General features: G+C 43.1%; 1 protein-coding gene across 2 annotated transcripts in view; it reads right to left on the reverse strand.

Moving 5' to 3' along the window:
• The window catches only part of LOC103792249 (uncharacterized), a 96,445-nt gene that overhangs the window by 48,356 nt on the left and 20,618 nt on the right, over positions 1–27,471 (reverse strand). For both annotated transcript variants that reach the window (XM_078368262.1, XM_078368263.1), the window contains exon 5: positions 25,501–25,642. The gene's annotated coding sequence lies outside the window, so the exon portion shown is untranslated. The remainder of the gene's footprint in view (positions 1–25,500; positions 25,643–27,471) is intronic.

A 27,471-nucleotide genomic window follows, 5' to 3' on the forward strand; every position in this document is an offset into this window, starting at 1 on the left:
GATTACAGGCGTGAGTCACTGCACCCAGCAAAAAGTTTTTAGGCAAGTAGGTGGCCGGCCCTGCAGAAGGAGCTGTCTTATATACTCTCTTCCCTAACTGTCATTGAAAAGTGGGACCTTCGGTTGGCAGGAGCAGCACTCCTTCGTCACTCTCAGTTTCAGATTTTGGGGAAAAAAATACAAATTACGAGACAAGCCCCTTGTGCAAGAGTTCTATAGGGGATTGTTTGCTGAGCTCATCACAAGTAACATCCTGGCATTTTGGAGTTCACTTTTTCAAATATTTACAGGGGTTTATGATGATCCATATCACAACTCAGTTTCTGATTAGGCAAACTGTAAACTTCTAAATGAATTCAAAATTTAAATAGTTAAAGGAAATGTGTTAAAAAGTCCTAGGTAGGCTGGGTACAGTAGCTCATGCCTGTAATCCCAGCACTTTGGGAGGCTGAAGCGGGCAGACCACTTGAGACCAGGAATTCGAGACCAGCCTGACTAACATGGCGAAACCCTGTCTCTACTAAAACTACAAAAATTAGCCAAGCGTGGTGGTGTGTGCCTGTGGTCCCAGCCATTCCGGTGGCTGAGGCAGGAAAATCACTTGAACCTAGGAGGCAGAGGTTGCAGTGAGCCGAGATTGCACCACTGGACTCCAGCCTGGGTGATGGAGAGAGACTCTGTCTCAAAGAAAAAAAAATAGAAAAGAAGAAGAAAAAAAGTCATAGGTAAAATAAGAATAAAATATACTTCAGTAAATTGAGAAATTATTTTGTGTAATGAAAAATCACACCTACACTTACTGGTTTCCTAAGTAGATATTTTCATATTTCTAATTTTGTTTAAAGTAAGGCTAACCTATATTTTGTAAGTGTTAATTAAGTCTGTTCATTGATGGTACTGTTCAGTTCAACTATGTCCTTACTGATTTTCTGCTGTTATGATCTCTTGATTACTAATGGAGAGGTGTCGCGGTCTTCAAGGATAAGAGTGAATTAGTCTGTTTCTTTTTGCAGTTCTATCAGCTTTTGCCTCACATATTTTGATGCTCTGTTCTTCGGCACATACACATTAAAGGTTGTTATGCTTCTTAAATAAGTGACCCCTTTTTATTGTGTAATGCCCTTCTTCATCCATAATTCTCCTTGTTATTAAATTAATATAATTGCTCCAGCATTCTTTTGGATGGTGTTAGCATGGTATATCTTTCTCCATGTATTTCCTTTTAGCCTATCTCTGTCTTTATACTTATTTATTTATTTTTTGGGGGCGGGGGCGGTCAGTTCTCACTCTGTCACCCTGGCTGCAGTGTATTGGTGGGATTGTAGCTCACTATAACCCTGGAACTCCTGAGCTTAAACCATCCTCCCACCCCAGCTTCCCAAGTAGCTGGGACTACAGGCACATGTCACCACACCCTGCAAACTTTTGAAAATTTTTAGTAGAGATAGGGGTCTTACTATCTTGGTCAGGCTGGTCTTGAACTCCTGGGCTCAAGCAATCCTCTTACCTCAGCCTCTCAAAGTGTTGAGGTTACAAGTGTGAGCTGGCCTCTGTCTTTATGCTTAAAGTGAGTTTCTTGCAGAAAAGATAGTTGGGTCTTCCTTTTTTTAAATCCAGTCTGACAGCCTGTCTTTTAACTGACGTCATTTAGACCATTCACAGATGAAATGATCACTGATATAGCTGGATCAACATCTACCACGTTCATGACTTTTTTCTGTTTTTCCTTTTCTTTGTTCCTTTTTAGCTTCTCTTTTTCTGCCTTCCCTGGTTTTAATTGAACATATTAAATGATTCTATTTACTCTGATCTCAGAATATCAATTATTCTTTCTTTAAAAAATTGTTGTTGTCCTAGAATTTTCAGTACTTATTTTCAATTAATCTCAATCCACTTTCAAACAATAGTATACTTTTTTGCAAGCGGTGTGGGTAGCGTTTACTAGAGCATTTCTGATTCCTTTCTCCCTTCTTTTACAACACTGATGTCATTCATTTTACTTATACATATGCTATAATAATCCAATACATTTTGCTATTATCATTTTGAACAACTATCTATCAATTAAGAATTTTAAAAACTTTTTTTTTTTTTTTTGAGATGGAGTTTTGCTGTTGTTACCCATGCTGGAGTACGATGGCATGATCTCAGCTCACTGCAACCTCTGTCCCCCAGGTTCAAGCAATTCTCCTGCCTCAGCCTCCCAAGCAGCTGGGATTACAGGCATGTACCACCACACCCAGCTAATTTTTGTATTTTTAGCAGAGACAGAGTTTCACCATATTGGCCAGGCTGGTCTTGAACTCTTGACGTTGTGATCCACTCACCTAGCCTCCCAAAGTGCTGGGATTACAGGTGTGAGTCACTGCGCCCAGTCCTGCTCTTCCTTTCTTCGTGTAGATCTGAGTTTCTGACATAGTATCATTTTTTAATATCTAAAAAACTTCTTTTAACATCTCTTATAGGAAGGTCTACTGTTGATGAATTTTCTGTTTTCATTTATATAAGACAGTCTTTATTTCTCCTTTACTTTTTAAGAATAATTCCACCAGATATAGAATTCTAGGTTATTGGGGTCTTTCAACACTTTAAATATTTCAGTCCATGTAATCCCAGCACTTTAGGAGGCCAAGGCAAGTGGATCTCCTGAGCCCAGGAGTTTGAGACTAGCCTGGGCAACACGGTGAGACCCTGTCGCTACTATTAAAAAACAAAACAAAACAAATATTTCAGTCTGCGCTCTTCTTGCTGATGTGGTCATTTATTTATTTGTTTGTTTGTTTGTTTTAGATGGAATTTTTCTATGTTGCCCAGTCTTGTCTGGAATTCCTGGACTCAAGCACATGCACTGCTCCCTAGTCATGGCAGCTCCTCCTCCTCTTCCTCCTCTTCCCCCCTCCTCCTCCCCTCTCCTCCTCCTCCTCCTCCTCCTTCTCCAAGACAGTGTCTCACTCTGTTGCCCAGGATGGAGTACAGTGGAGCAATTTCAGTTCACTGCAAACTTCACCTCCTGGGTTCAAGCAATTCTCCCATCTCAGCCTCCCGAGTAGCTGGGACTACAGGTACATACCACCACGTGTGGCTAATTTTTGTATTTTTAGGGTTTTAGCATATTGGTCAGGCTGGTTTCGAACGCCTGACTGGAATTGGGGACTAGAATTGACTAACAGCCCTTCCTTCAGGTAGACAACACTCTGGTAAAGTTGTTAGTCTTGGAGAGCAGGACTTTGTCATGGGGAACACCCTGGGTGAATTCCGAAACAGTTACTTCCCTTGCCCACGCCTGCCAGAAATGTGAGGGGGCTTTTCTCAGATCTTCATTTTGAGACCAAGCGGGTTTCCTGGAGGTAAACCCCACAAAATATGGGGTCCCTCTAAGCTGGGCCTCCAAGAGTTACTCTAGCAATTTGATAGAACTGCCAGTGAAGTGCTCCTACCATTGCCTGGCTCCAGCGGCTTCTGCTCCAGGTAAGCTGAGCTCAGTCGCTATTCTCTGTATTCACCTGTCTCTCCAGATTGCAGGGTTGGGGGTTGCTCTATGACTTTATTTCTCTTTAATGGGTCTTTAAAGAGTCATTAATTTTCCATTTCTTCAGCCTTTTTCTTGTTATAATGGTAAAGCTGATGACTTCCAAGCATTTCTGAATATCAGAGCTGAAACCAGACCTATCCCGTACTTTGAAAGACCTCTACCATTCTATTTTTCCTCCCCTCTAGCTGAGTGCTGAGAAAGTTGACATTAAGTTATCAAGGAACATGGTAGGTGTTGGAATTCAAATTGCATTATTCTTACTCCCCAACTCTTAATGCTATAAACTGTGTGCTTATTAGTTAACATTCCTCCTTCGCCTTAACTGAGTTATGATAGAAGAAAATATTACCAGGAAAAGAGATTGGGAACAAGCTTGTGTACTCTGCCAAGGGGTTCATTTAAGCATGAACAAACAAGTTCATGGGCACAAATAGAGGGCTTCAAAGTCTACAGGAAGGAGAGGTAGCTTCCTTGTTGAAAGAGAGCCATTCATGAAATGTATGACATATAAAGAGAGACAAGGGAGGCGGAGTCACTTGGCTAGATCTTCAAGACCTGACTAAGCCCACTTCAAGTGATGTGTTCCCACTGCTTACAGACAGAGAAGCTCACCATTCAGCAGGTGCCCAGTGGCCAAGCCAGCCCTGAGCCTAGGGACACAAAGGTTTGAAGAAGGAACAATGGGAAAAGAGGCTGGAAAGTTTCATCCTTGGTACCCTCAGACTCCTTTGTCATTCAGAATGCCCTGATTCCATCGTGATGGTACGAGGTCTTCCATCTCCCCAAAATATTAATTCCCTCTAGCTCATGGTCAGCCACTGAAGTCTTCACGTGCTTGTTCACATCACCAACATTTTTCAGCACATGCAAAGACACACCCTTTCTAAAGAGTATTAAATTTTAGGCAAGGGTGCCTTAGAACAAAGACGCTTTTAAGGTAATAACTTAGGATCATCTCAACCTGTACGATTCACACCACGTCACCTAAATAGATGCCAGTACTCCCTTTTGGTAGCACGTATCAGTGATTTTCCTTTCACTCCTTTTATTAGGAGCAGGGGCATGATCAATAGTAATGTCCTTAGAAGAGAAAAGCAATTTGGGGAACACAGGTAAAGAGTTATATACCTCTTTAACAAACAACACTGAAATACAGTTCGTGGGCACCATTTATCTTTTTGAAAGGACTGTCAAACACAATTATTCAGAGCATGACATTTTGCACTTTTAAAATGATGGAGAAATTTCTCGGCCATGTGCAGTGGTTCACACCTGTAATCGCAGCACTTTGGGAGGCCGAGGCGGGCAGACTGCCTGAGGTAGGAGTTTGAGACCAGCCAGGCTAACATGGGGAAACCCTGTCCTCACTAAAAATACAAAACTTAGCCGGGCATGGTGGTGCACACCTGTAATCCCAGCTACCAGGGAGGCCGAGGCAGGAGAATCGCTTGAACTGGGGAGGCGGAGGTTGCAGTGAGCTGAGATCAGACCACTACACTCCAGCCTGGGTCACCAAGCAAGACTCGTCAAAAATAAAAATAAAAAATAACAAAGGAAATTTCTCACAGAAAGGGGAAGCCTGTGAGAGAATCACTTAAAAGCCTACTTCGAGTTACTTCCTGGTTTTTACTTTTTTTTTTTTGTATTTCATTTTCACAGCTAAATTCTTTTACACTTGGGGCAAAAAATATTAAAATGTAGTTTGCTTTTCTGTTCTGTGATTTTATTTTCACCCACTTCCCAAATAACTTTGAAGTGGAACTTCTGAATGTCAATCCTAGACAAAAGCTAATATTGTAAAGGAAAAAAAAAATCTTTATTTTTAGCTAGAGAAATAATTCCAAAAACTTTCACCATTAGTGAGGAACACTGTGATACTTGCCATCCATACACATAGGAGCCCAAACCTGTAATGGTGCGTTTAATTCCAGGTACTTCTTTTCTAGAAAGATAGCTCAAAAATATAGGAAAATTCAAAGAGGAGTGAAAATCTACTAAGATTCAGAGATAGTGTTCAAGAGAAATATTAAAAGCTATTTTAGATACCACACACTTATTTGTAGTTAGCTAATTAGTTGGTTGTTATAATGGCATTGTGGTTACATTTTAAGATGTCCATAAATTCTGAGATGTGTATTGATGTATACAGAGGTGAAATGACATAATACTAGAAACTTGCTTTAAAACACTTTGTAAGTGAGGGAAGGAAGGAAAGGAAAGAAAGAAGGAAGGAAGGAAGGAAAGGGAGGGAGGGGAAAAGGAAGGGTGGAAGGAAGAAAGGAAAGAAAGGAGGGAGAGAGGATGGAAGGAAAGAAAGAAGGGAGGGAGGGAGGAAAGAAAGGAGGGAGGAAGAAAAGGGGAGGGAAGAAGGGAGGGAGGAAGGAAGGGGAAGGAAGGAAGGAAGGAAGGAAGGAAGGAAGGAAGGAAGGAAGGAAGGAAAGGAGGTGAGGGAAGAGAGGAAGGGAGGGAGGAAGGAGAAGGAAGGAAGAGAGGGAGGGAGGAAAGAAGGAAGGAAGGAAGAGAGGGAGGGAGGAAGGGAGGGAGGGAGGGAGAGATGGAGGGAGGGAGGAAGGAAGGAAGAGAGGGAGGGAGGAAGGGAGGGAGAGAGGGAGAGATGGAGGGAGGGAGGGAGGGAGGGAGGCAGATAGGAGTAAAGCAAATGTGACAGAAAGTGAATTTGAATCTAGGTGATGATATATTCATTTCCTGTGGCTGCGTTAACAAATTACCTCAAATTTGGGGGCTTACAATAACAGAAATGTATTGTCTCACAGTTCTGGAGACCAGAAATCTGAAATCAAAACAGGATCTTTCTCCTCTGGAAGCTATAGGGGGAATCCTTACTGCCTCTTCCAGCTTCTGGTGGCTCTAAGGGTTCCTGGGCTTGGGCTCATCACTGTGATCACACGGCCTTGTCTTCTGTGTCTGCATCTTCTCTGCTTCTGTCTCTTATAAGAATGCTTATCGTTACATTTAGAGCCCACTAGATAATTCAGGATGATCTCATCTGCAGATCTTCAATCATATCTGCAAAGACCTTCATTCCTAATAAGGTCACATTCATAAAGTTTCAGCATCAGGACATGGGCATAACATTTTCAACCCACTACTAGATGTATTATATTATTATACTATTCTTTCTATTTTCTCTCTTTTTAAATAGTATCGAGTACTTTTTAAGATTTCATACTTAAAACGTCTCTTTTTAACATTTTTGCTAAGGAGAATTGTATTTTGCTCAACATTAAATACGGCAGAATTCAAAGCAGACAACTTTATAGCTGAGGCAGAAAGTACTGGGAACGTTCAGGGAACAGAGAAATGTGAACTGATGAGGAATGAGGGGAGAAGCAAGTTCCTTCCTGGTGCTGGACCAAACAGACACAGACACTATACGTCAAATAGCGCAGAGGAAGCGTGGAACTCCCTTCCAGGCTTCCCTGATCCCGCTTCCACTAGCAATCCCGTCAACCTTTGCCTTTCTCTTTTCTAAAGGGGTTGGTAGAAAGTGCTGGAGAGAAAAGATACAAGAGCCTCACAGGCCTTTTTGTAAAACATCATTTCAGCTCCCAAATCAGGCGGTGTCCACACTGGGCCGCACTGATTCAGGCTGCTTGTCCTCACATCAACGGGGACGTGATTGTCCCTGTGCCAGGGCTGGCAGGGCTGAAAACCTGCCACGTTTGTTGTCCACGCATCTTCCACTTTGCTCTTTGCCTTTTAACACCTTAGTCACCTCTAGGAAGATAACCTTCCCAGAGACTGAAGTCAAGAAGCCACTTCCTTAACTCACCTCCAAAAACAGAAATCTTTTTTACAGGTCCTAATTTAATAGTAGTTTTTCTAATTCCACTTCCCACTTGAAGAACGTGTGATTTATTTCTTTATGTATCTAACTTATTATTTTTGAGAGAAGGTCTGGCTCTATACTCTATAGCCCAGGCTGGAGTGCAGTGGTACAATCTCTACTCACTGCAACCTCCCAGACTCAAGCGATCCTCCTCCCACCTCACCCTCCCAGTATCTAGGACTACAGGTGTGCACCACCATGCCTGGCTTATTTTTGTATTTTTTGTATAGACAGGGTTTTGCCATGTTGCCCAGGTTGGTCTCCAATTTGTGAGCTCAAGCAATCCACCCGCCTCGACCTCCCAAAATACTGGGCTTACAGGTGTGAGCCACTGTACCTCCCCGTTTTTATGTGATTTATAAAAATACTTTTAGAATTGGGAATAACCTTGGAGATTATTGTGTCCAGGGCAAGCATACAGATTTCAACTCTTCCAAATCATTGGTGGTGGCTGCCTGGAGTCCTGTCTCAGCTCAGCAAGGAAAAAGACCACGTTCAAATCACTGTCTGTCTTTGATACAGGAGGAGAAGGTGACATCATGAATCCAATCTAGTCCTAATCTAGTTCAATTTCTTTATTTCACAGGTTGGAAACTGAAGCCAAAATAGGTTACAAGACTTGTCAAAAGTCATGCAATTAGTCAATGGCGGAGCCAGGATTGTGAATTCAACAGGAAGTTGTTATCGAATAAAATTTCTCCCTGTCACCTTCAGGACCCAGTTGTTCTAAAGCCTTGTCCCCAAATACCTCTGAAATACATTTTCTCCACCCCAATTCCACTAATCCTGTCTATTATCAGTAGTCCCTTATTTTTTCTATCTGTCCCTAATATCTCTCAATATTTCTACTTTGATCCAGAACGCTTCCGGAGAAGAATTCTAAACCCAATCCTCCTTGACCCAGAATGCTTCCGGAGAAGAATTCTAAACCCAATCCTCCTTGACCCAGAACGCTTCCGGAGAAGAATTCTAAACCCAAATATCATGTCAGTGTAGTGCTTAAACACATCCGTGATCCCAGCACCTCACAACACTGTGCTTCCATGCCTTCGCTTATTCCCTGCAGTTCCCCTCTGCCCAGCAAAACCCGACTCTTCCTCAGACCAGTGAAAACATCATCTCTTCTGTGAAGCCTTCCTTAATTCTTCTCTCCTCCCTCAACAATCAACTTATAAAAGCAGGGACCATGCTATCCTCATCTCAATCTGTCTTCTGTCTTGACTGCCTCCAGAGTTGTGCAGAGAACGTCCATTCACACTTATTGATAAACGATGAGTCAGTGTGGAACTACATGCACCTCCACATCAGAATGCCAGGGCACTACGCCACTAGGCAGAGATTCAAGATGTTCATTTTTAGTTTTTAGTTTTTGCTGCTCCCCCTGCCCCCCGCCCCTTTTTTTCTAGATAGCCTGACTGTTGCCCAGGCAGGAATACAGCAGCACAAGCACAGCTCACTGCAGTCTCAAACTCCCCAGCTCAAATGATCCTCCCACCTCAGCCTCCCAAGTAGCTGGGACTACAGGCATGTGCCACCATGTCTGCTTGGCTAATTTATTTTTTTCTTTTTGTAGATACAGGGTCTCACTTTGTTGGCCAGGCTGGTCTCAAACTCCAGGGCTTAAGTCATCCCCTGCCTCAGACTCCTGAGTAGCTGGGACTACAGGCGTACACAATCACACCTGGCCAAGAAGTTTTTAATGTCATGAGAAAGTGTATGATATGATGGTAAGGGGGAAAAGCAAAATAAAATATATACATGCAATAATATTTTATCCACATATATATGCACTGAAATAAGACTGGGGTTATTGGATGATTGGATTATCAGCAATTGTTTTCAACCTTTCCATTTTTATGTTAGAATATTTATTCATTTACCAGTACTTTACTGAGGTACAATTTATATATAGTAAAATGCGTGTATCTTAAAATGAATTTTGACATTTAAAAAAAAATCAATGAATTCAGCTGGGCACAGTGGCTCATGCCTTGAATTCCAGCACTTTCAGAGGTGGAGGTGGGCGGATCACCTGAGGTCGGGAGTTTGAGACCAGACTGAACAATATGGTGAAACCCCGTCTCTACTAAAAATATTAAATTAGCCAGGTGTGGTGGCCCACGCCTATAATCCCAGCTACTTGGAAGGCTGAGGCAGAGGAATCTCTTGAACCCGGGAGGTGGAGGTTGTGGTGAGCCAAGAGATCACACCATTGCACTCCAGCCGGGGCATCAGAGCAAAACTCCATCTCAAAAAAACAAATCAATGAATTTTTGTATACATACACGTCTGTATGACCATCTTCTACATAAAGATATGGCACATTTTCATCACCCCCCAAACTCCTCTTCTGCTCCAGTTAATACTCACCCATCTGTATTCTGACTTTTATCACAATAGATTCGTTTTTTCTGTCCTTAAATTTTATATAAATGGGATTATACAGTATATATTTTAGTAGTACCTGACTTCTTTCATTTCATATGGAACACCTTCCATATTGTTGCCTATATCAACAATTCGTTCTTTTTCTCTGCTGAGTAGTATTTCATTGTATTATTATACCACAATTTGTTTATCCACTTTCCTATTAATGGACATTTTGGTTGTTTCCAGCTTGAGGCTATTATGAGGCTACTATAAACATTCACAAACAAATCTTTTAATGCACATATACACTTATTTATGGGTATACATGCAGAAGTGGAATTGCTGAGTCATTAAGTTAGATGTTTAACTTTGTTAGAAATTGCCAAACTGGCCAGGCACAGTTGCTCATGCCTATAATCCCAGCACTTTGGGAGGCTGAGGAGAGCAGATCATCTAAGGTCAGGAGTTTGAGACCAGCCTGGCCAACATGGTGAAACCTTGTCTCTACTAAAAATACAAAAATTAGCTGGGCATGGTGGCAGGTGCTTGTAATCCCAGCTACTAGCAAGGATTGAAAATGACTTGAACCAAAGAGGCAGAGATTGCAGTGAGCCAAGATCATGCCATTGCACTCCAGCTTGGGCAACAAGAACAAAACTCCATCTAAAAAAAAAGGAGAGGAGGGATGAGGCAGGCAGATCACCTGAGGTCAGGAGTTCAAGACCAGTCTGACCAATATGGTGAAACCCTGCCTCTACTTAAAACACGAAAATTAGCCAAGCATGGTGACGAGTACTTGTAGTCCCTGCTACTGCAGAGGCTGAGACAGGAGAATTGCTGAACCTGGGAGGTGGAGGTTGCAGTGAGCTGAGATCATGCCACTGCACTCCAGCTGGGGAAACAGAGTGAGACTCTGTCTCAAAAAAAAAAAAAGGAAATTCCCAAACCACTTTCCACAGTGGTTGGCCATTGTATGCTCCCACCAGCAACGTATGAGCATTCCAGCTCTCCACGCCCTAAGCATCATGTAATTATTAGTTCTTTTAATTTTATTGATTCTGCCTTGTCTGTAGTGATATGTCACTGTGGTCTGAATCTCCCTTTATCTGATGAATAATTATTTTGAGGACCTTTTTATAGACTTTATAGCCTTTCAGTTATCTTATTTTGCAACGTGCCAATTCAAGTCTTTGTCTCCTTTTTAAGAATTGCTTGTCTTTTTATTACTGGTGTGCATGAGTTTTTAAAATAGATGTCTTTATACCCTTCCTGGTTGTAAAAGTCCTTTGTCAAATATCTATATTCTCTTTAGATAATTATATCTAAATATCTATAATTATATCTATAATATAGATAATTAGAGGAAATCAAATATTTTCTCTAAGTCTATACATTTTCACTTTCTTAATGGTGTCTTTTGATGAACAGAAGTTTTTAATTTTAGTGACGTTTGATTTCTTTTCCCTGCCTTTGTAGCTTAGAAATGTTTTCCCACCCTAAAGTCATAAAAATATTTTTTTATGATTTCTCCTAGAAGTTTTGCAGGTTTAACTTCATATTTAGGGCTATGATCATTGCTGTTCTTTAATCATAATGGGTAAAGGGACTTAATCTTAAGCAAAGTATAAATGGCAGGCTGCTATTACGGCCATCCATTATTTAGGTTGGGAAAGTTGAAGTTTTGGCATAAACACGGTATCATGTCACCTGGGTGAAAGAACAGGTAGTCTGTTGTCCTGGCTCAGTAGAACATTCTGATCCCAACTCTGGCTCCATAGATAAGCTATGGAGTGTTCTTACAGTTAAAGGGTTGGGAGAAGATTTAAGGGATTTGGGAGGAGATTGGGAATAAATGGAATTGTAGAGAAGCCCTGGGCATCAAATGACCGCCTATGCAGGGTTCAGATTCACATTTGTTTTGGGCCATTTCTACAGTTAGTGAAGACTCCAGTGTTCACAAGTTGGGGCCGTGATACCCTCCAACATGGACACCTTCAGAGCTAGGAGTCATGGGGGAGAGGGAGGGTGGGGTAAGCCAAGGAGAATCATACTGTTAGTTGTAATGAGCTAGCGTTAAATAGATGTTAGTCATGTCTCCAATGTGTATGTTGAGAAAGATAACCAGAATTTGGGGTCCCAAACTCCTAAATCCTCTCCAGTTGCTAATGAAGCTGCTGTTACCCCATGTGAGTTTGCCAACGGAGGTATATGCACAGTAGACAAGGCCAGGTGCAAGGACACTTTATGACCACAAGGACTTTTGGTCCTGATTTCAGTATTTTCTCCTAGTGAGCTAGACTGGACTTTGTGTGTTTCACGGTCTTATCTTGCTGCCATGTTCTCAGGCTCACAGTTAAATTCAGGAGAGCATGTGGCGTGGTGGCTCATGCCTGTAATCCCAGCACTTTGGGAGGCCAAGATGGATGGATCCCTTGAGGTCAGGAGTTCAAGACCAGCCTGGCCAAAATGGTGAAGCCCCCATCTCTATAAAAAATACAAAAATTAGCCGGGCATGGTGACACATGCCTGTAATCCCAGCTACTTGGGAGGCGGAGGTAGGAGAACCACTTGAACCTGGGAGATGGAGGTTGCAGTGAGCTGAGATCATGCCACTGCACTCCAGCATGGGCAACAGAGTGAGACCCTGTATCAAAAAGAAGAAAGAAGGTGAAGAAGGTGAAGAAGGAGAAGAAGAGGGGGAGGGGGAGGAGAAACAAAGCAGAAGAGCAATTTCTTTGGCCTTCTCCCACAGGCCAGAAGTGACAAACATCTAACATGTTCAGCCACTCCTACTTCTGTGGCTATAGTGGATACTGTGGTATGCTGCCCAGATCTCCCTTTCAGGACCTGGGCATTCATTCCCCCAGCTACCAGGAGTATTGGCCACCAATGGCTCATAATTGCATCCTTCTCCAGGAATGGCCTTTGTCAAAAGAAGCTGCTTTGCCCAAGGGGATGGACCTCCATGGTCAACACTGGAGGGAGTGATGGGAAGGGGTTAGTGCTAAAGCCTGGCACCTTTGACACATTTAGGACAACTCAGCTCCAGAGATGCCCATGAGGTTGGCTAAGGCCTTTGTTGCAACTACAATGTGTCATATTTCTTCCCTCCTTTCCTTACACGTTTTATTTATTATTTATGATTAAGACAGAGTGTTGCTCTGTTGCCCAGGCTGGAGTGTAGTGGTACAATCTCAGCTCAATCTCTATCTCCCAGGTTCAAGCGATTCTCCTGCCTCAGCCTCCTGAGTAGCTGGGATTACAGGTATGCACCACCATGCCTGATTAATTTTTGTATTTTTAGTAGAGATGGGATTTCACCATGTTGGCCAGGCTGGTCTCAGACTCCTGACCTCAGGTGATCTGCCTATCTCGGCCTCCCAAAGTGTGGGAATTACAGGCATGAACCATGTTACAAGTTTTGTTCTCAAGCATACTCCCTAATAAACATCCTACAAACAATTCTCTGAGTCTCAGAATCTGTGTGTGTGAAATCTACCCAAAACAGTGGCTATGTCACAATACATTACCAATTAATCATATTACTTGCTTTTTCATGCTGAGCCTGGATCACTGTTAAGGTTCCTTCTCAAAGCAGCCTTTAAGTAGCTATTAAAACATCCAGGTGGAGTGATAAACAAGTTGAAACTCATTTATCATCCCTGCTTCAAGCCCACATTTTAATACCAGTCCTCTAAATCTTAGTGCTCTGGTGGCAAGAATAGACAAGGAGAGACATGTCTGAGGCAAAGAAGAGAGATACCTGAATCCAGGTTCTGGAGCAAAGCCAGTCTAAACTGTTCACCCTAACCATCCAGAGTCTCCAGATGGGAGACGGCCCTGGACTGCGAGTCGTACAGGAAAACCAGCATAAAAGGCTCAACTCAAGAAAAGGACCTGCCACTTACTCTCAACAGCCTTACTACCTGTCATGCCAAATTTCCACTCCCTCACACCACAGTCACAAGACATCCTTGACCATGACCATTCATACCAGTATCCTCCAACTCTTCCTGGAAGCCAACATGGACTGCAAATCAGGTGATGTGTGGTCTATGCTCACCATGTCCATAAAAAGCTGCCCATCTTGGGGTAGGACACACTGGGCACTAACTTAATCATTTATAAAATAAAAGAAATGTAGGCCAGGCACAGTGGCTCATGCTTGTAATCTCAGAACTTTGGGAAGTCAAGGTGGGTGGATCACTAGGTCAGGAGTTTGAGACCAGCCTGATCAACATGGTGAAACCCCATCTCTACTAAAAATACAAAAATTAGCCAGGCATGGTGGCATGTGCCTATAATCCCAGCTACTCAGGAGGCTGAGGAAGGAGAATCGCTTGAACCCAGGAGTCAGGGGTTGCGGTGAGCCGAGATCACGCCACTGCACTCCAGCCTGGATGACAGAGTAAGACTCTGTCTCAAAAAAAAAAATTAAATTTAAAAATAAAACAAATAAAAGAGATGTATGAATAAGATTTCTAAGACTCATTCTTGGTCTACTATATAATTTTGTGCATAGGAACCATGCTGAATGTGGGAATATTTGCTGTTGGTGGTAGTGGCATTGTTCTAATATTAGAGTTGGTCTCTGCCTTGCTCTGTGGCATAGGCAGATGCAGAGCAAAATGTAACAGAGTAGAAGAAGATGAGAGGGAGATGTGAAGGCAAGATGGTGACACCATTTATGGCCAAGTGACAGGAGCAAGGATGGTGGACAGGGCAGGCAAGTCTTCCCACAGTTTTTTTTTTTTGAGACAGGGTCTTGCTCTGTCACCCAGGCTGGAGTACAGTGTTGTAATGTTGGCTCACTGTAACTTCCACCTCCTGGGCTCAAGTGATCCTCCCACCTCAGCCTTCTCAGTAGCACATATCACCACATCTGGCAAATTTTGGATTGGTGGTGGGGGTTGTTTTTGTTTTTATTTGTAGAGACAGGTTTTGCCATGCTGCCCAGGCTGGTTTCAGACTCCTGAGCTCAAGCCATCTGCCTGCCTTGGCCTCCCAAAGTGCTAAAATTACAGGTGTGAGCCACCACATCCAGGCTTATTCTCACAGTTTTTCTGTGCCAGACATTTCTGGCTCTTGGTTACATGCCAGAAACCTTAATACCTGCCTCATGATAAGTCCTCGGTCAAATCCTTCATTATCTCTGATCATTGTTTCTCAATCTATAAAATGGAATATATTTATCAGAATGCTTTGATTGACATCAGAAACAAAACATAAAATAACTTACACAGCCACCCCGGATTCATGTCTTTCTGTTTTAACAACTCAGTGCAAAACAATCTTCTCTCTCCAGGAGAGACTCTTAGCAGTGCAGATAAACTCAAATATTGCTGTGGTTTGGATATGGTTTGTTTAGCCCTACAAAGTCTCATGTTGTGATGTGATCCCCAGTGTTGGGGGTGGGGCTTGGTGGAAGGTGTTTTGGTCATGGGGGTGGATCCCTCATAAATGACTTAGCACCATCTCCTTGGTGATGAGTGACTTCTTGCTCTTAGTACACTCAAGAACTAGTTGTTTAAAAGAGCATGGCATCTCTCTTGCCCCTCTCTTAACATGTGACACACAGGCTCTTCTTCTCTTCTAACTAAAAGCTTCCTGGGGCCTCACCAGAACTCAAGGAGATGTAAGTGTCATGCTTACACAGCCTATGAAACCATGAGACAAATAAACTTCTCTTCTTATAGATTACCAGGCCTCATGTATTCCTTTATAACAACACCAATGGACTAAGACACTTGCCCATCCCTGAGACAATCACTGTGGCTGGTTGGCATCCCTCCATATTAATAGTCAGACAGGAGAGGACACCACTATTGATGTCACTACAGAGTGGAGTAGAGTGGTTTTCTTCAAAGAAGAATGCTAGTGACTAAAAACATTTGTACTGGCTGGGTGCAGTGGCTCATGCCTGTAATCCCAGCACTTTGGGAGGCTGAGACAGGAGGATCACCTGAGGTCAAGAGTTTGAGACCAGCCTGACCAACATGGAGAAAACTTCTCTACTAAAAATACAAAATTAGTCAGGTGTAGTGGCACATGCCTGTAATTTACTTGGGAGGCTGAGGCAGGAGAATCGCTTGAACCCAGGAGGCAGAGATTGCAGTGAGCCAAGAGTGTACCATTGCATTCCAGCCTGGGCAACAGGAGTGAAACTCTATCTCAAAAACAAACAAACAAACAAAAAGTACGTACTACACAGATGTAACCTATTTTCTCTACCTCCGAAACACCGCTGTATTTGTTGTCCTTTGCTGCCTAACAAATTATCAGTGATTTAATGACTTAAACAAAAACAAATTGATCTCACAGTTTCTGTGTGTCAGGAGTCGAGGTACAAGTTAGCTGAGTCCTCTACTCAGGTTGCAACCAGGCTGAAATCATGGTGTGGCTGGGGCTGTGATTTCATCTGAAGCTCATGGTCTTCTTTCCACAGTCATTCAGGTCTTGAGCAGAATTCAGTTCCTTGGAGTTGTAGAGATGAGGTCCCCATTTTCTTACTGGTCATTGGCCAGGGGCCCGTCTCAGCTCCATGAGCCACTCTCATATGCTAACCATGTGCCCCTTTCATAGCAGTTCACAACATGGCTGTTTCTTTCTTGCAGTCCAGGCCCACTGAAATGTCTGTGATGCTTCGCCATCTTGTCAAAGGTCCAGCTGATTAGAGCAGGCTCACCCAGAACAACCTCCCGTTTGATTAACTGAAAGTCAAGTATTCAGTAGCCCAATCCTGGGAGTGATATCATAGTCACAAATCCTGCCCACACTCCAGAGGAGGGGATTACATAAAGCATGTACACCAGTGGGTGGGAATCTTGAGTGTCATGTAAAAATTCTGACTTCCACAACCACTAATGGAAAGCAACCAAAAAGGAGAGGAGACAAATCCTCAAAAAGAAACACAGCAGAAGAGACGACAGTCGGTGAGAGGTGTCAGCAAATCTGTATGTCTGCCAGAAATGAGCACTGAGAACCTCAGGCAATCTCAGCGTGGAAAGGAGCAAGGTATTGCTGAAGGCAGGGCTGATAAAAGAGCTAGAAATCGGCGTAATCACTGAAAGTCTATCTAAGAAGCAGTGAGACCCTTCCAGGGTCCTCTTGCTCACCCCTGGCAGATAGCCAATAAGTCTTCTCTTCACTGTCCCCAGAAATTTATTCTGTAAAGAAATCTGACCACAGCTTCTCTAGATAAGAACATTAAGGACATTCCAATGGAGCCGTTGCTAAGTGAAGACGCTGCATAAATCTCTTTCCTTGTCTTTCTGCCAGAAAGCTGGCAGTCAGCCTCCTATTCTTTAGGAAGAAAATTGGAGAGATCTTCTCTATAGAAAATGATCCCAGAAAATAAAATTTCTACAAGCTGATATTTGTGTGCTATTCTGCTGTAAAAACTCTTGGCACAGGCCGGGTGTGGTAGCTCATGCCTATAATCCTAGCACTTTGAGAAGCTGAGGCGGGTAGATCGCCTGAGCTCAGGAGTTCAAGATCAGCCTGAGGAACAGGGTAAAACCCCGTCTCTACTAAAAATACAAAAAATTAGCTGACGTGGCAGCATGCACCTATAATCCCAGCTACTCAGGAAGCTGAGACAGGAGAATCACTTGAACCCGGGAGGTAGAGGTTGCAGTGAGCCAAGATCACACCATTGCATTCCAGCCTGGGCAACAGAGTAAAACTCTGTCTCAAAACAAACAAACAAAAAAACCCTTGGCACATGATCAATCTGTTCTGAGGGCCACAGGTTGGAAAGCAGCATATATCCACACACACACACACACACACACACACACACACACACACCCCACCACTTCCACTCAGCCCTTCACTGCTTTACCAGTGAAAATGACGTAGACAAGATGGGTCTTGAGCAGGTCATAAAAGCAGCTATAATTTGCCTGACTTCCACACCACCTACTCCTGCTACATGGCTGCCTTTCCTTAACCAATACCTATGGCCTCCGGTGTTCCAAACAGATAGTGGATTGAAGAAAAGTAATTCAAGTATGGTTTTGTTTTCTCTGAGTTATTTTGTTTGTTCCCTTCCCCACTCTGCTCTGTGACCACTCCAGAGTGCTGCCAAAATGTTGCAGCCATTCAGCCGGTGCCAGCAAATCAGCATATTGCATAAAACAATTTGTAAACCATACTTGAATTATTTTTCCTCGATCCCTGGGAGGCTGAGGAGGGCGGGTCATTTGAAGCTAGGACTTCAAAACCAGTCTGGCAAACATGGTGAAACCATGTCTCTACTGAAAATACAAAAGTTAGTTGGGCATGATGGCACACACCTGTATTCCCAGCTACTCAGGAGGCTGAGGCAGGAGAATTGCTTGAGTCCCGAAGGTGGAGGCTGCAGTGAACTGAGATTGTGCCACTGCACTTCAGCCTGGGTGACAGTGTGAGCTCCTATCTCAGAAAATTAAACAAAATAAAGCTGTTCCTTCCTTTTGCCTTTTGAATTCCACTCACCATAAAATCAAGCCAAATACTTTACAGGGGTGGGCAGCAAAAACTTGACAGATTTATGAAATTCATTAACAGAGCAGAATTCTCAAAGGAACAGTTGGGAGGCCTGCCCCACCTTAGGCTTGACCAAAGCAGATGAAAACCTCAGCCCAGTAATGCTCTTAAATTCATAACTCAATTGGATTATAAATAAAGGTGTCATTCTTTCGAAAGGCTATTATTCAAACCCTCTAATGAAAGAGCTAGGGAATATTGCTATCAATTCACCTTTTCCTCTTCAAGCAAAGAGCCTTCCTCTGCCTTGAACAGATGGGGCTCTGTGTGACAAATAGCAATGTTCCGGGGAGCAGCGATGGCACTGACATCTTGTACCCAGTGTTTATAAGCTGGGTTGTCCCTCACTTTCATTTTCATTGACTAGACCGGAGCAGTGTTTAAGATTCAGACAATGAATGGCAGCCTTAGTCCCAGTCATCCTCGCATTCCAGCGATTCTTTATGATAATGAGCAGGGTGAGCGCGTTCGCCTTCGAGGAAGGATTCTGGAGAAGGTAGGAGGCGCGGAGGGGGAAAGAACAGCAAAACCTCTCTAGCCCTGCAGTGCCTTCAGGCTTACTGTAATAATCACTCAGGCACTGAAGCTGCAGTTAATTGCTATTCCCAGGGGATTCTGCTGGATTTTTCCATTTACTGAGGCAGCTATAACAAAGAGTATGTGAGTGCATGCGCACACAAACATCACTATTCCTGTTTTCCCAACTGCCTACCGACTGGCTTCCTTGAAGTCCTCACCTTCCCCATCATTACTACAAAAAATATCAGTCACCACAGAGTAAGAAAATCATCTATCTCTTAAGGAACATCAGACAGGGTGTTTGCTGTTCTAATGATTTCACCTGTACTGTATGGAGCTTAGAATATGATTAATGTTGCATCAATGTCCCCTTTGTCATGGTCTTGCAGATAAGGGCAAGCAGCCCCAGCTGGCTTCCAAACAGGAAGGCCTATACTAGATGACAGTAAAACAAGAAAGAGCAAATTCATTTTAGAGCGAAGGGCCATGTTTACACTTCTAAACCTGCAATTTGTTCCTACAATGTTGAAAATTCTTCATAGGTTTTGTAGGTGGATTCTGCATATAAACATCTTTGTTTATCACATTTGCATATTTCTGCATATAAACGTCTTTGTGTACACTTTTCCTTTCTGCCTCTGACGCCTTATACAAAAATATGCCATCTCATGATGACTATTTTCCAAGTCCTTATTGAATGTACGTGATCTTTAAACACTCAGTCCTCAACAAATGCTTATGAACTCCTATCGCTTGTCAGCCAGGTTCTGAATGCTGGCCTTAGGGGCCTTTTGCCCTCATGGAGCCTCCAGTCTGGTTACTCACCATGCCCGATTAGTATGGGATCCAAGTTCCATGGGGTCTGGAATGTATACATTTAGAGGTGCTCATTAAGAAGGAGAATACAGGGTTTGGTGGCTCACGTCTGTAATTCCAGCAGTTTGGGAGGCCCAGGTTAGTGGATTGCCTGGGGTCAGGAGTTTGAAACCAGCCTGGCCAATGTGGTGAAACCCCATCTCTACCAAAAATGCAAAAATTATCTGCGCATGCTGGTGGGTGCCCTTAATCCCAGCTACTTGGGAGGCAGAGGTAGGAGAACTGCTTGAACCCAGGAGACAGAAGTTTCAGTGAGCAACCTCCTTAATCTCGATTGTGCCACTGCACTCCAGCCTGGGCGACAGGGTGGGAATCTGTCTCAAAAAAAAAAAAAAAAAAAAAAAAAGAAGTAGAATACAAATTTACTGTGCCAAATATTATTTAGAAAGAGTACAAAAATTGCAAAAAAAAAAAACCCAACTGTAAAAAATGCACGTCTAAATGAAGGACCTGAAGCTTAAGCTTCAGACATTTCACAGTAAATCCTTTGATGGCAAGGTAGATAGGATTTTCTCAGTTTTACAGATAAGAAAAAGCTGGAGCCGGGGTGGTAGCTCGAGCTGTAATCTCAGCACTTTGGGAAACCGAGGTGAGTGGATCCCTTGAGCCCAGGTGTTTGAGACCAGCCTAGGCAACATGACAAAACCTCATCTCTACAAAAAATACAAAAACATTAGTCGGGCATGGTGGTACACACCTGTAGTCCCAGTTACTTGGGAGGCTGAGATGGAAGGATCACTTAAACCCAGGAGATGGAGATCACAGTGAGCCATGATCATGCCATTGTACTCCAACCTGGGCAATAGAGATAGGTTCTGTCTTGAAAAGAAAAAAGAAGAAAAGCTGATGTTGCCAGATGTGCAGTGGCACATGCCTGTAATCTCAGCTATTTGGGAGGCTGAGGTGGAAGGATCACTTGAGCCCAGGAGTACAAATCTAGTTTGGGCAATACAGCAAGATCCTGTGTCTAAAATAAATAAGTGTATATAAAATGTAAATATATATATATATATTTTTTTTTTTAATCTGATGTTTTCTTAGTAAATGGCTGATTAGGGGTCAGTAAGTCTCCAAAGCAAGCAATTCCCCTGCTTATCAAACCAGAGGAATATAAATGATGATCAGAGGGTATTCAGTTGGAAATAGCTCTTCCTCTACCCAGAGCACAGCTCAGATTATGTTTTAAAAACAGAAGACTGTCCAGACAGCTCTGCTTCCATCTAAACCAGGGGATAATTTGCTCCTCAAAATATTTATTATAATCTTAGGCTTTGTTTTCTGGGGGGTTTAGGTCATTGCAATTTGTATATTTCTGAATTTCACTGTAGTTGGGTCTGGTTTAAAATTTCTATTTTGCTTTGTAATTTGATCGCTCACCAGCCATATAAGGAGAATGGATGGAGCAGGTAACCATTTCCCAAACTTTTCTACACAGCATTAGTTCTAAAGGACATGCATCACTGTTATGCAAAAAAGAGATATGTGGACACATTAGCGAGGAAATGTTGAATGAATGAAAGTTAAAACTTATGGGCTGGGCACCAGGGCTCATGCCTATAATCCTTACACTTTGGGAGGCCCAGATGGGCAGATCGCCTGAGGTCAGGATTTTGAGACCAGCCTGGCCAACATGGTGAAACCCCATCTCTACAAAAATTAGCCAGGCATGGTGGCAGGTGCCTGTAATCTCAGTTACTAGGAAGGCTGAGGCATGAGAATTGCTCGAACCAGGGAGACAGACGTTGCAATGAGCCAAGATTGTGCCTCTGCACTCCAGCCTGGGCAACAGAGAGAGACTGTCTCAAAAAACAAAAACAAGCAACAAACAAAAAAACAACTTTCTTTACTACTGGTCTCTTAAAGGACATAATTTGCTAATGTGCATTGTTGCTCTTCAAGAAGGAAATATGGTATGCAGCTTTTCCCAAACTCATCCTATTTATTTAAAAATTATTTATGGAGGCCATGGCTCACACCTGCAATCCCAGCACTTTGGGAGCTGAATGGGAGGATCGTTTGAAGCCAGGACGTTGAGGCCAGTCTGTGCAACATAGGGAGACCACGTTTCTACAATTAAAAAAATATATATTTATCAAGTGCCTGCTATGTGCCAAGCACTCTTCTAGATGTTAAGAAACAGCAGAGGATGAACTATTAGAGCACAGAGCCATTTTCCTTGTGAAAGGAATCTCAAGATTCCCAAATCACTAAGTCAAAGGGAAAAGTTGAGCTGGGAACTGCCTCAGCTCAACCTCCCTCTCCGCTGTGAAACTCACCATAGCGTCTTTTGGTTCCTTGTCCTGATTGCTCTGTGTTTGTATATCTGCCTCCCACACCAGAGATCTCAAGTATAAAGCAATGAATTCCTTACTTTCATATTTCCAGGCCCCAACAATGAGTCAAATCTTCAATCAAAAGTTGTTGAAGAAATGAATGAATAAATAACATATGATGTCTTCAATTAGCTTTTCAATATTTGACCAGTGTCTTCTATGAGGTGATGCCTGGGTATTCTCTTGCTTGGGACCTGCTATGTCTCCCTAATTTCTGTAAATTGTTATCCAGCCTGTAACCCTGGATTCTTTGCCCTAGTCTCCTAATTCCCCAACACCCTCCTGAGACTGAAGCCTGCCTGAATTTCAGTCCTCTTCTCTGATTCTTGAAATCTGGCCAGATTTATCCAGCCACCACCATCCATTCTTGGGGGCGGTGTGGTGGGGGGTGGGGGGGGCGGGAAACTTGACCTTATTCTTCCAGTTACCATCTGAGATCCTGCTCCAAACCACATTGGACACCAGGCAAAAAGACTTGCCTTTCATCAAAAATCCCTATTACTGTGGCCCATACTGACTCAGGCTTATTCTGTCCACGGCAGATAGAGATATTTCACTACACTAAACTCAGATGCCCACAACTTTTAGAATACCCTCTGCAGGGCTGTTGGTGATATTCTAGGACAAGGAGCAAGACTGGAGCCTAATTAGTTGCCTCATCTCCATCCTGTTCCATGTAGCACCTTTCCTTTTCCCTCTTTCTCTTCTGCCTTCCTTTTCTCCATCTTCTTCCTTCCTCCTCTTCCACCTTCTCTTCCTTCTCTTCTTCTTTAACCTCCCCTTCTTCCACCTCATTTCTTCCCTTTTTTTTTTTTTCCAGGGTCTAACTCTGTTACCCAGTTGTGAGTACAGTGGCATGACCATGGTTCATTGTAGTCTTGACCTCCCGGCCAAAAGCAATCCTTGCACCTTGGCCTTCTGAGTAGCTGGAACTACAGATGTGGACCACCAGCGTGGCTATTTTTTTTTTTTTTTTTTTTTTTGAGACAGAGTGTCACTCTGTCACCCGGGCTGGGGTGCAGTGGCATAATCTTGGCTCACTGCAGCCTCCACCTCCCCGGTTCAAATGATTCTCGTGCTTCAGCCTCCCAAGTAGCTGGAATTACTACTTGGGAGTAGCCCCACCATGCCAGGCTATTTTTTGCATTTTTAGTAGAGATAGGGTTTCACCATTTTGGCCAGGCTGTGACCTCAAGTGATCTGCCCACCTCAGCAGGTAGTGCTGGGATTACAGGTGTGAGCCACTTTGTCTAGCCCTTCTCTTCTTTTTCCATCTCTTTATTCTCTTCTTCCTCTTTGCTTCCTCTTCCTCCATAACTCTTCATATGCTTTATTATCTTGTTACTAAAGTTGTGTCCATCTCAAGATTGTGCAGTCTTCTGTCCCCAATAAATGTCAAACTATTTTCTTTTTAGATGGAGTCTTGCTCTGTCTCCCAGGCTGGAGTGCAGTGGCACAATCTTGGCTCACTGCAACCTCCTCTTCCTGGGTTCAAGCAATTCTCCTGTCTCAGCTATGTACACATGATCTAACCATGTAAAGGCTGTATGTATCCCCCAATATAAGTTTTACGGTAATAAAATAGATACATTTAAGGTGGTAAGAAAATGGGTGGCAATTTTTCATTTCTTTCTTAGAATTTCCTCTTCATCATGTTTTAAAGTTGATAAAATAGCTGGATGTCACAGTTCTGAGGGATTTTGGAGATTAGCCTTTTCATTAACACTCTAGTTCATCTACAGGTGGCAATGACTTTAAACGGCCCACACTAGTCAGCAGAGCCTGCATCCAGCATGACATTACTGGCTTGCTCAATGGGCCTCCTAAAGAGTAGGCTGCTACAGAATTTAGTTTGGAATAAGTATATCTGTGGGCGGGAGATCCCACAAGTGCCAAGGCAAGGGTCTGAAGCCTTAACCTATTTCCATATAAATGATGAAATTCGAAATATAATCACATAAGTAATCATAGATATAGATAATTAAATATATGTATACTCCTTATAATCTTTCAATGTTGCTAATGCTTCTTGGGTTGCAAAGTGTGAACCTAAGGTGACATTATGAAAGAAGTGACCCTAAGGCAAGACACTTTAAGCCCTCTGTCACAACCATGTAAGGGCTGCCAGAGGGCACCTTGGCTGTGCGGCAGCACCAGCACTGGGAAAGAGCCCACTGTTTAGCCAGCTGGAAGGAGACGTCCAGGACGTCTCCTTCCCTGGAGGAGTTAGGAGAAAGCTCTGCTCCCCCAAGCTCTTGCAGTAGGCCTGACGGCTGTCAGGTAGGTCTACAGACATCCGGGGGCCATGTCCACTTTCATGTTCCGCTTCTGCACCTGGTTCCTCTTTTTCTTAGAAGAGATAACCAGTAAAAGTAATGTAAATCTTAATGTCTTTGTTCTTTCTTCACAAGTATGGAAAAAGTGCTGACGAATTATGCTCCTTACCTCATCTCAGCTACTTGAAAGACCTGGACCCCTATCTCCAAGACACGTGATTTACCTGACCCCATCACTGAACATCATTACCTCACCCTACCTACCCTGCCCCCTCCTTTGTACTCAGTAAAAGTCAGAGTGTCCAGGCACTCAGGGCCACTGCCGGACTCCACACTTTGGTTGGCAGTGGACTCGTGGGCCCAAACTCCTTTTCCCTTGATCTCTATGTTTTGTGTCTTTATTTCCACAGTGTCTCATCTCCGCACCAGTAGAGAAGGGCTCACAGGACACTGTAGGGGTGAACCCCACAATATTTTATTGACACTGGAGTGTGAAAGACCAAGAAAAAATAAATTAGGGCCAGGTATGGTGGCTCATGCCTGAAATCCCAGCACACTGGGAGGCTGAGGTGGGTGGATCACTTGAGGTCAAGAGTTTGAGACCAGCCTGGCCAACATGGTGAAACCCTGTCTCTACTAAAAATACAAAACATTAGCCAGATGTGTGGCAGACACCTGTTATCCCAGCTACTTGGGAGGCTGAGGCAGGAGAATTGCTTGAACCTGGGAGGCAGAGGTTGCAGTGAGCCGAGATCATGCCATTGTACTCCAGCCTGGGCAATAAGAGTAAAACTCTGTCTCAAAAATTAATTAATTAATTAGGGTAGAGCTGCACATTATTTCAGCTGAAATACCAAACTGGGATGGTCTATTAACAGACAGAAGCCTTTAAGCCAAGCCTGATAAAAATTAGTGAGGTAGATTCAGCCTCTCCCTAAAAAATTTAGAGATCGTATAATTTTCTCCTCCCTAAATTCTTGTTCAGATCAACCCCACCCATATGTTGCTCACATACATCCTCCTCTGCTCAGTAAAAGAGGCAGAAATATTTAATGATGAGAGATTCAATGTCTGTAACTGACACATCAGGATCCAAATATTCGGTGTTAATCAGAGCTATTAAGGAAACCATTAAAAAATTTTTTTACACAAACACCTAATCAACAATGAAGTGGACATGACTGATCTAGCCCCAAAGGCAGTCAGAGGACTCACCTGCGGAAGTCATCTCAGAGACGTTCCAAAACGTTTAGGCATCGTACATGCCACGACGTGAAAGAATTTGGTCAGACTGGAAGTCAACAGCTCTCTTGGGAAGCATCTCATGCTTGAAAGCCAATAACATCATCCAGAAACTCTGAGAAAGGATTAATAATTGACTTTTAACACTCAGATAACACTGGTTTCTCCAGAACATCAGAAGCTGTGAAGATGAAGAGAAGAACGTTTGCCCTTAAATCATAGCTTTGGAAACACTGAACTTCTTGAGTAAAGGCAGGAAGGGTGCATACTTAACTAAATTCAAGGGTGTGTCTGCTCATCATTCATCAGAATGATGCATTAATCCTGCTTCACCCACAAATAAAAGTGTGATCTCAGCCTCTGGGAACAGTTCTGTTCTTTGGGTCCACCCTCTATGAAACTCAGGTTGAAATTACTTCTTTGAGTTATTCATCAGGCACCAATTGTTCTTAGGATGAATATTCCATTCATTCCTGCTGTGTGACCACTGAAGTCTCAAAGTCCTGACTTACTGCCACACAGACGTAATGATTTCTGACTGCATCTCTGTGGGTAATAGGCAGGTTGCTATACTGAATTGAGCAAAAGAGCTATTACTAACACACAATTGGAAAGTGAAGCAAAGATCCAACATACAACTGCTTATGATGAGTATGTAGGGAAATTACCAAACAAAATGTTTAACGGCTGCAAGAATGGGAAGCTTGCATTAATCCAGCTCCTCCAAGAATCAGATGTCAAATCAGGGTTATGAGCAGAAATTTTATTAGGGGAAGTGCCTATGTGCGAGAAAATGGGAGAAAGCTGGGTCAGACTGGGAGAAACATCAGACCATCATGCAAACCTGACTCTAAGTGAAGGAGGAAAGAAAGTTGGGTAGAAGTGTCCTCAGCTACTCTACAGTCTGAAGAAGGCTCAACAAGGCCACTAGATAGTCCTACAGCCCAAGACCGCTGTGAGAGGCATTCTCTGTCTTCCTGGCCTGCCTTAACATCTCCGCTGCCCTCAGTCATTGGCTGGGAGTAGCAGCCCTTGAGAGAACTCCCCTCAGCATAGACAGTTCAGTAAATTTCAGAGCACAGCCAGGTCCTCCATCACTTGCACACCTCAAAGTTGGAGGTTCACAAGGCATAGTCCTGAGGCTGTCTCAAAGCTGCCTACAAATCAAAATGCCTCTAGTACTGAGAAGAGGGTGGTTTGAGGTTAGGAGATAAATTAAATGTATGTAGGTTGTTGATTGAAACAAAACAAAACTAGAACCATGCTTTGGGAGAAAGTAAGAAGGTAAGCGGAGAAATGGTAGAATCTGTTTGTTATCCTAACCAGAAGCACAGTTCACCAGCATGCTAACTTGACCCATAAAAACAATCAAAACTGACACTCGGGGTGCCGGGTATGGTGGCTAACCCCTGTAATCCCAGCACCTTGGGAGGGTGAGGTGGTCAGATCACCTGAGGTCTGGAGTTTGAGGCGAGCCTGGCCAATATGGTAAAACCCCATCTCTACTAAAAAAAAATACAAAAATGAGCCAGCATGGTGGTGCGTACTTGTAATTACAGCGACTTGGGAGGCTGAGGCATGAGAACCTTTTGAACCTAGGAGGGGGAGGTGGCAGTGACCTAAGATCACACCACTGCACTCCAGCCTGGGCATGAGAATGAGACTTGGTCTGAAAACAAGTAACAACAAAAAACGCGAAACCTGACACTGGATGCCTGCTTCACTCTAAAATCAAGATTCATTGACCAATACTGATAATAGCTATGGTTTGGACTTGAGCCTCAACGTATGAAGAAGATTGGATTTTAGCAGATGTAGGATTTTAAAATATTTCCCCCAGAGAACAAATCATCCATTGCATATATTGCTCTGAATGGAGTTTGACTAAATATGTGCCAGAGTCTTGGATATCCACCTATTTATTTATTTTTTATAATACCAGAC

The sequence above is a fragment of the Callithrix jacchus genome, chromosome 4 (genome assembly GCF_049354715.1).
Source record: "Callithrix jacchus isolate 240 chromosome 4, calJac240_pri, whole genome shotgun sequence".
Classification (NCBI taxonomy): Eukaryota; Metazoa; Chordata; class Mammalia; order Primates; family Cebidae; genus Callithrix; species Callithrix jacchus.